The sequence below is a fragment of the Entelurus aequoreus genome, linkage group LG27 (assembly GCF_033978785.1).
Source record: "Entelurus aequoreus isolate RoL-2023_Sb linkage group LG27, RoL_Eaeq_v1.1, whole genome shotgun sequence".
Taxonomy (NCBI): Eukaryota; Metazoa; Chordata; class Actinopteri; order Syngnathiformes; family Syngnathidae; genus Entelurus; species Entelurus aequoreus.
In genome coordinates, this window is record NC_084757.1 from 22,407,810 (window position 1) to 22,417,410 (window position 9,601).

Consider the following 9,601-nt stretch of genomic DNA (forward strand, 5'->3'; position numbering starts at 1 on the left):
CACAGAAAGGGGTGGGAAAGAGGGGTGATATAGAGGCACTTGGACACCAACAGGTGGTGTGCTTTTACAGCCCCTTTTGTAATGTAGCACTAGCATGAAGTGATGGTATGAAAACAACAACAAAAAAGATGATTTGGGTAAAGCGCAGGGGGAGGGGGATGCTGGGAATACAAAAAAAAATTCAAACACTAAATTATATCATGTGACTATCACAATTGGAACGTGGGCCAGGCGGAACTGATTTAACCTTGAGATGAGCGGGGGAAGAAAATGACCACACACACATTGAATCCAAGTATAAACGGGCTTGGGGGCACAGCCATGTCATTGTCTGTACTAAACTTTTGGATAAGACAACAGTGCAAAATAGCCTTCTCGGACATTACCCAAGCACTGAGCACATTGGAAGATGAGGAGGAGGAAGGGGGCTTTAACAAAATGGCATCTTGGGCCTCCTAGTGGATCAATATTTGAAGCAAGCAGATTAGGGGTGGAGGGGTCTTTGTCACCCCCACACACACCAGGCAAAAGAAGCCAGGTCACAAAGAAGCAGTCAACACAACTTGATGGTTATTAAACATTAATAAATAGCTGTTATAAAGTTGAAACTGGTCACATGTCTATGAACACAAGCAAAACAATCAGCCATCATGTAAACCAGGGGTGTCAAACGTACGGCCCGAACAGGTTTTATCCAGCCCGCGGGATGAGTTTGCTAAGTATAAAAATGAGCCGAAATTTTTGAATGAAAGAAACTGCTGTTCTAAATGTGTCCACTAGATGTCACAATAGCAATTATTTGTATCTTTGTAGATGATGCTACATATGTAATAAAAATAAACCACATGATGGTAGTGCACCAGTCGAGGAAAATGAGCAAACTACCGTATTTTTCGGAGTATAAGTCGCACCGGAATATAAGTCGCACCTGCCGAAAATGCATAATAAAGAAGGAAAAAAACATACAAGTCGCACTGGAGTATAAGTCGCATTTTTGGGGGAAATTTATTTGATAAAACCCAACACCAAGAATAGACATTTGAAAGGCAATTTAAAATAAATAAAGAATAGTGAACAACAGGCTGAATAAGTGTACGTTATATGATGCATAAATAACCAACTGAGAAAGTGCCTGGTATGTTAATGTAACACATCATGGTAAGAGTCATTCAAATAACTATAACATATAGAACATGCTATACGTTTACCAAACAATCGGTCACTCCTAATCGCTAAATCCCATGAAATCTTATAAGTCTAGTCTCTTACGTGAATGAGCTAAATAATATTATTTGATATTTTACGGTAATGTGTTAATAATTTCACACATAAGTCGCTCCTGAGTATAAGTCGCACCTCCCGGCCAAACTATGAAAAAAACTGCGACTTATAGTCCGAAAAATACGGTACATAAATAACATCCTGTAACTTGATATTTTTTTTATCTTAATAGAAAATTAACACCAATGAGTTGACTGATGAACATTATCACATAATTTATTCAGAAAGTAGAAAAACCGACGAAAAAAGATAGAATACTATTTAACGCAACAGGTAAGTGTAAAAAAAAAAGTACATTCTCAGAATGTGCTTCTCCTATTTTCTTCTATCTGAAGTTGTCTTTATTTTTAAGTTATCGTGCCGGGATTTTACCAGTCCGGCCCACTTGGGAGTAGATTTTTCTCCATGTGGCCCCGCGATCTAAAATGAGTTTGACACCCCTGATGTAAACACTGGTGACAGATATGTAAATAAAGCCAACTTGGCATGAGAGGTATTTTAACATAATTGACCACAAGCATTTAAGATGACAGGTAACCCAAGTGAGTGGAGGGGGCGGGGCACGATTAAGTAACTTTTGCCTCTTCCGGCTCCTTATCAGACATGTTGAATAGAGTATGTAACGGAACGGATTAAGCAAAGAAATCAAACAAAGCACCAATATGATTCAGTTTAAGAGACGGTTCAAACTACAAAAGTTCACAAAGTACACAGAACAAGAATTATCATCAACATCTTCAACTCTTTATTTCCTTTTATTGAGACAAAGATTATTTAAATAGTTAATTACTATGGTATATTATTTATTTGTTCACTGTTGTTACTGAGAACAAGGAAATTGGATAAAATTGCTATGGTATGAAAAGGGGTACTCCTTTTCGGACGTGCTGTAATGTGTGTTGCATTACATTGTATCGTATGCATGTTCCAAATAAACTGTTACTGAACTGAATGTATAATAATGTATTTTATGGCATGTTTGGAAACGAAAAATCAACCGTTAGGAAGGACAAACTAACCAAAATTAAAAAGCAAAAAAGGGAAGGAAAAAAGATGGCGACCCATGCAAACTTTACAATATTGGGGTTCAACTCGCATTATGGTGGGGGAGTTAGGAAGACGGTGGGGGTGGGAGCTACAGCGAGGAATTTCCTGCCAAATGTGCAATAAAACTAGAAGTCTTGCAGGAGGAAGGAATGTTAGAAAGGCAAAAAAAGGGGGCGCTTGGGAGAAGTTTGTCTGTAAAATGGGGGTGAGAACACTAGTAGGCCCCAAAACACAAAGTTCAGCTTAACAGCCTCGCTAACATCGCATTGCGTTCCTCTAAATGCTAACTAGCAACAGACACACGGTGGAACAGCACATAAATGATGTTTAGATGACAAACGTGTGGCTTGAATAGCAAGAATGTGTCGCGGCAGGAACAATATGAAGCTAGCTAAAGTCCAAGCGGACAGAAACTTAACAATGCTTTTTAAAGCTCACATTCCCCCCACAAAACTTTTCCGAAAAATGTCCCGTCGAATCTCTCCGTGGGATATTGAAGTATTTACCTCTCCTCGGTGAAGGTGTGCTTATCCAATTGCGATGAAGAAAAGAAGGCGAAGGGGGGGTAAAAAAACATAAAAGTTGAGGAGAATTTCAGCGCATGAGGAGACGCATTGGAGCGTCTTTTTCCCCCCACTCTCTTTGTCCCGGGAAGCTCGCTCCCTTCAACTACCCGCGTCTAACACTGTTTACGCCAGTGTGTCGCGTCCGTGGGCGAACGAATCTATCCTGCTCGCTAATCTCGCGGCGTCTTCCTCCCCTGCTTTTTTGTTGTTACAAGTGAGGAGATAATTTCATTCTTCTCGTAGACATCTTCACCTCCTCCGTCCACATTGTCAGACGCAACAACGTATCCCTCCGCGGGGACACGAGTGAGCCGAGAGGGCCTCAAACGCCAGCGGTGTCCGATTTCAAACGCCTTTGAGGGACCTGGCGTTGTTTTAACCGCGGCGGATTACAATCGTCGGCGTCTCCTCCGAATGAAGGTGACAACGGAGTGAAAATGGAGCTGGGTATCCAAAATGGCGATGGAGGGACTCATCCAAAAAATCGCCAGCGTACTACGCGCACTAGGTCGCGCGGCGGAAGGCTATGGTAAGAAAGTTACCTGCGATTACACAGCAGCAGCTTCGACGAGATGGCACGATAAATGCGAGAGGGCTTAGCCAATGAGAAGACGGGGTTTGTTGATTTACAGGTGCCTCGGCCAATCGGATGTTGAAAACACGGCTTTTTTTACTGTATGTCCCGCCCTTTTCCTGACGCTCACTTTCCCTGTGTGGAGGCTGGCCGAGGGGGCTGCAACGTGCCCGCTGACATCATTTTAATTTTAGGTTCACGGCCTCACTCGCCTCTTTTTTTTAACCACTTCACAACAAAATACATTAATGTTTTTGTTACTTTAAACACACTGTTGTATTAAAAATGTGCTGCTTTTTACATTATATAGTACAGTGTTTTTCAACCTTTTCTGAGCAAAGGCACATTTTTTTCCATTGAAAAAATCCTGAGGCACACCACCCGCAGAAAACATAAAACAATGAAACTCAGTTGACAATATTGACAATAGAAAGTCGTTCTAGCAATTGTTGGAAATGAATTCAAACCATAACCAAGCATGCATCACTTGTCTCAAAGTAGGTGTGCTGTCACCACCTGTCACATCACGCCGTAACTTATTTTCAAGTTGTTGGTGTTTTCTAGGGCGGCAACTAACGATTAATTTAATAATCGATCAATCTGTCGATTATTACTTCGATTAATCGATTAATAATTGGATAAAGGAGACAAACTACATTTCTCTGCTTTCCAGTATTGTATTGGGAAAAAAAACAGCATACTGGCACCATACTTATTTTGATTATTGTTTCTCAGCTGTTTGTACATGTTGCAGTTTATAAATAAAGGTTTACAAAAAAATAATAATACTAATAATAAAAATCTAAAATAAAAAAAATTGTCTCTAATCGCCAACTATTTTTATAATCGATTAGTTGTTGCAGCCCTAATGTTTTCCTGTCTGTAGTGTTTTAGTTCTTGTTTTGTGCTCCTATTTTTGGTGGCTTTTCCTGTTTTGTTGGTATTTTCCTGTAGCAGTTTCATGTCTTCCTTGAACGCTATTCCCCGCACCTGCTTTGTTTTTCGCAATCAAGACTATTTAAGTTGTGCGGACGCTATCCTTCTTTGTGGGGACATTGTTGATTGTCATGTCATGTAGGGATGTACTTTGTGGACACCGTCTGCTCCACATACTGTAAGTCTTTGCTGCCGTCCAGCATTCTTCTTTTGTTTACTTTTCAGCCAGTTCATTTTGCATAGCCATCCCTAAGCTTCAATGGCTTTTCTTAGCGGCACTCACCTTTTGTTTATTTTTGGTTTAAGCGTTAGATACCTTTTTACCTGCACGCTGCCTCCCGCTGTCATCTGCATGTTGTGATCACAACAAACATTGACAAAGCAATTAGGTACGTGCTGCCACCTACTGATTTGGAAGAGCATTGCATGGTTACTCTGTCAAGCCCTAGACAGCACAGACACTCAACAACGGCACATTTGCGGATTATTAATTACTGGTTTGCAAAAAGTATTTTTAACCCAATTAGGTGAAATTACATAATCTCCCACGGCACACCAGACTGTATTTCACGGCACACTAGTGTGCCGCGTCACAGTGGTTGAAAAACACTGATATAGTATGATGAGCCCTTTCTGGGGGTTAGGGGGTAGTACTAGGATGACAGGGGATGCAAAACAATAACAATACTGAAATAAACTGCAACAAAAAACAGTGCAAGTAACAGTGTAATAACAGTGCAATAAATTCTCATAACATGGTCACTACTGCCTAGTTTCTCTTGTTATATTGTTATTTTACCGTTATATTTTTAATCTTATTGTTGCTTTTCATTTTTATTCTTATTGTTATATTTTCTATTTTATTTCCATTTATACCCCCATTATTTACTTTTTCATTTTTAAATTCGATCTCAATTCTGTACACTGCTGCTGGAATTTTAATTTTCCTGAGGGAACTCCCCTGAAGGAATCAATAAAGTACTATCTATCTATCTAGTAACACCAGACCTACATTATGCATTATACGTAACATTTCTCCTTTGCTTGTGATCAGGTTTAATTTAAACTAAAACTGTGTCATGTGATTTTATGTAGAAAAAATATGTACCTTTATATATAATCAAAGTATATATGTTTTCTTTATATTCAAGAAGCAAAACAAACAATATGGGTCAAAAACAGACTAGGTTTCTATGCGAATGGTCCGACAACCGTAAAACCAACACATCCCTGTTAACTGGCTGCTTCCTCCAAGAGGATCACAGCCAGGCAATATTTTGTGAAGCAACATTTTCAAGGGGGGGGGAAACTGCTTTAAAACAGTGAGACAATATTCAATGCACAAATCAGTTCTTGGGAGACATTTTTTGAAAATAGCCCAGTCCCCTCTTAACTAATGTTGAGCTACCTGGCTGCACAACACCCATTGCACATGCATGAAAAGGCACGATAACCCACTTTATAGAAAGTTATTTGTAAGTGTCAGACAGCTGTTGTTTCTAGCCCGAGGGCCAAGCTAGAGGAGGGTAGTTCAGACAGTGCCTCTTTTGTTTTCCTGTCTACAAACACAACAGTAGTCCCAGTTCTAGCCACATAAATACTTCACATATATTATTTTTAAGACCACCTCTGAGGCCGTTTGAACACGGTGGGTGTGATGGATATGACACCATAAAGACAACAACAACAATCAATGCAAATGGCGTTTAACCAACGTTCAAGCAAAGGGAAGAGAGGATTTGCTGTCAATAGGACATATAGGTAAATAATCCATCGGGTGTCCCCCGGGTTAAGGCACAGCACATTAATTAGCCTCATGGACAGACTTAGGAATGTAATGGGGTTACTGCTTGGAACGAACGCACATATGGGTCATAAATACCTTCACAAACACACCGTGCACACACAAAAACAGCCACGCACATGCAAATGCAATAGAAAATAAGCTAAATAAAAAGGGCATCTTGACTTATTTATCCAACACCTCTTTTTGGGGAGAGTGGAGGAACATATTAATCAACAAGATTAAGCTTCAGAACAACAACATCTGCTCAAGGGGAGAGATGATTCCCCCCAACCCCCCTTTTTTTTTTTTTTACGTCGGAGAGGATATCTCCTGTTTTCACTTTTTTTCCAGCAGACGTTGGGGCCTTTGAGTAAGAATAGCGCCGTTGTCAGTATTAGCAATGAGGCTTGTAAGCCCTCCAAGTAGTTTGTAGTAACAGCTGGGTCTGACATAGAGAGCAAGCACAAGGGCAGCAAGAGGGAGGGTAGGGGGGCCGGAAGAAGAAGAATCACAAACCAAAAAAAAAAAAACATAATTTAATGTACTTATCTTTGATGGACTTACAGAGAAAAAATATGGTGCTACTTTTTTTAATTGCACACATAACGGCATGATACTAACTACACAAATCTACTGAGATAAAATACTAAAGAAATGTATTATAACAAGAGTTATCAACTTAAAGGGGAACTGCACTTTTTGGGGAATTTTGCCTATCATTCATAATCCTTATGTAAGACAAGAACACGTATGTCTTTCTTTTTTTATGCATTATAATTAGAGATGTCCGATAATGGCTGTTTTACCGATATCCGATATTCCGATATTGTCCAACTCTTAATTACAGATTCCGATATCAACCGATACTGATACCTATATATACAGTCGTGGAATTAACACATTATTAGGGCTGCAACAACTAATCGATTAAATCGATTAAAATCGATTATAAAAATAGTTGGCGATTAATTTAGTCATCGATTCGTTGGATCTTCATCATCATCATCGGCAGTCACTCGTAGTCGAGTATGACTGTCCTCAGAATGGATGGGTTCCCATTCGGGAGGGCGTCTGCGCGTGACGTCTTTTAGCGTGAGGAGACTGATGCGCCTGCAGCCACCACACGGTCCTTGGCAGAGAGGGGTCTTGATCCAGTGGCATGGATCCATGACGACTGGAGACCACCCTCTGTTGCAGCCTTCATCCGCCTTCAGTGCCGCTATGCGCATGCGCAGAGGCAATTTTTTTGTTTTGTTTTTTATAATTTTATTTTTTTTAAATAAACCTTTATTTATAAACTGCAACATCTACAAACAGCTGAGAAACAATAATCAAAATAAGTATGGTGCCAGTATGCTGTTTTTTTTTCAATAAAATACTGGAAAGGATAGAAATGTAGTTTGTCTTTTTTATCCGATTATTAATCGATTAATCGAAGTAATAATCGACAGATTAATCGATTACCAAATTAATCGTTAGTTGCAGCCCTACACATTATTATGCCTAATTTTGTTGTGATGCCCCGCTGGATGCGTTAAACAATCTAACAAGGTTTTCCAAAATAAATCAACTCAAGTTATGGAAAAAAATCCCAACATGGCACTGCTATATTTATTATTGAAGTCACAAAGTGCATTATTTTTTTTAACATGCCCCAAAACAGCAGCTTGGAATTTGGGACATGCTCTCCCTAAGAGAGCATGAGGAGGTTGAGGTGGGCGGGGCTGGGGGGGCGGGGTTGAGGTGGGGGGGGAGGGAGGGGGTAGCGGGGGTGTATATTGTAGCGTCCCGGAAGAGTTAGTGCTGCAAGGGGTTCTGGGTATTTGTTCTGTTGTGTTTATGTTGTGTTACGGTGCGGATGTTCTCCCGAAATGTGTTTGTCATTCTTGTTTGGTGTGGGTTCACAGTGTGGCGCATATTTGTAACAGTGTTAAAGTTCTTTATACGGTCACCCTCAGTGTGACCTATATGGCTGTTGACCAAGTATGCATTGCATTCACTTGTGTGTGTGTGAAAAGCCGTAGATATTATGTGATTGGGCCGGCAAGCAAATGCAGTGCCCTTAAAGGCCTACTGAAATGAAATTTTTTTATTTAAACGGGAATAGCAGATCCATTCTATGTGTCATACTTGATCATTTCGCGATATTGCCATATTTTTGCTGAAAGGATTTAGTAGAGAAAATCGACGATAAAGGTCGCAACTTTTGCTCGCTGATAAAAAAAAGCCTTGCCTGTACCGGAAGTAGCGTGACGTCACAGGAGCTAGTATTCCTCACAATTCCCCATTGTTTACAATGGAGCGAGAGAGATTCGGACCGAGAAAGTGACGATTACCCCATTAATTTGAGCGAGGATGAAAGATTCGTAGATGAGGAACGTTACAGTGAAGGACTTGAGAGGCAGTGATGGACGTATCTTTTTTCGCTCTGACCGTAACTTAGGTACAAGCTGGCTCATTGGATTCCACACTCTCTCCTTTTTCTATTGTAGATCACAGATTTGTATTTTAAACCACCTCAGATACTATATCCTCTTGAAAATGAGAGTTGAGAATGCGAAATGGACATTCACAGTGACTGAACATGTAAATACACGATTAATAATATTCAGCTTTGCGAAGCTAAAAAAATAGAAGCTAACCTAGCTACGTAGCCAACGTGATAGCATCAGTCTCAAATGCAGATAGAAACTAAATAAAAAAAAACCTGACTGGATGGATAGACAGAAGATAAAAAATACTATTAAACCATGAACATGTAAATACACGATTAATAATATTCAGCTTTGCGAAGCTAAAAAAATAGAAGCTAACCTAGCAACGTAGCCAACGTGATAGCATCAGTCTCAAATGCAGATAGAAACTAAATAAAAAAAAACCCTGACTGGATGGATAGACAGAAGATCAAAAATACTATTAAACCATGAACATGTAAATACACGATTAATAATATTCAGCTTTGCGAAGCTAAAAAAATAGAAGCTAACCTAGCAACGTAGCCAACGTGATAGCATCAGTCTCAAATGCAGATAGAAACTAAATTTTAAAAAAACCCTGACTGGATGGATAGACAGAAGATCAAAAATACTATTAAACCATGAACATGTAAATCAACAAATAATAATATTCAGCTTTGCGAAGCTAAAAAAAATAGAAGCTAACCTAGCTACGTAGCCAACGTGATAGCATCAGTCTCAAATGCAGATATAAACTAAATAAAAAAAAACCCTGACTGGATGGATAGACAGAAGATCAAAAATACTACTAAACCATGAACATGTAAATACACGATTAATAATATTCAGCTTTGCGAAGCTAAAAAAAAAAAAGAAGCTAACCTAGCTACGTAGCCAACGTGATAGCATCAGTCTCAAATGCAGATAGAAACTAAATTAAAAAAAACCCTGACTG

The 9,601-nt window shown here is 39.5% G+C and overlaps 1 protein-coding gene across 10 annotated transcripts in view; it reads right to left on the reverse strand.

Annotated features, from left to right (window-relative positions):
* Positions 1 to 9,601, reverse strand: part of tcf3b (transcription factor 3b) — a 142,602-nt gene that overhangs the window by 96,733 nt on the left and 36,268 nt on the right. For 3 of the 10 annotated variants that reach the window (XM_062038709.1, XM_062038710.1, XM_062038711.1), the window contains exon 1: positions 2,835 to 3,438. The exons of 5 other annotated variants lie outside the window; for them this stretch is intronic. The gene's annotated coding sequence lies outside the window, so the exon portion shown is untranslated. Of the gene's footprint in view, positions 1 to 2,834; positions 3,439 to 9,601 lie in introns of those variants that run through there. 2 more of the 10 variants (XM_062038712.1, XM_062038705.1) reach the window with 1 other exon arrangement.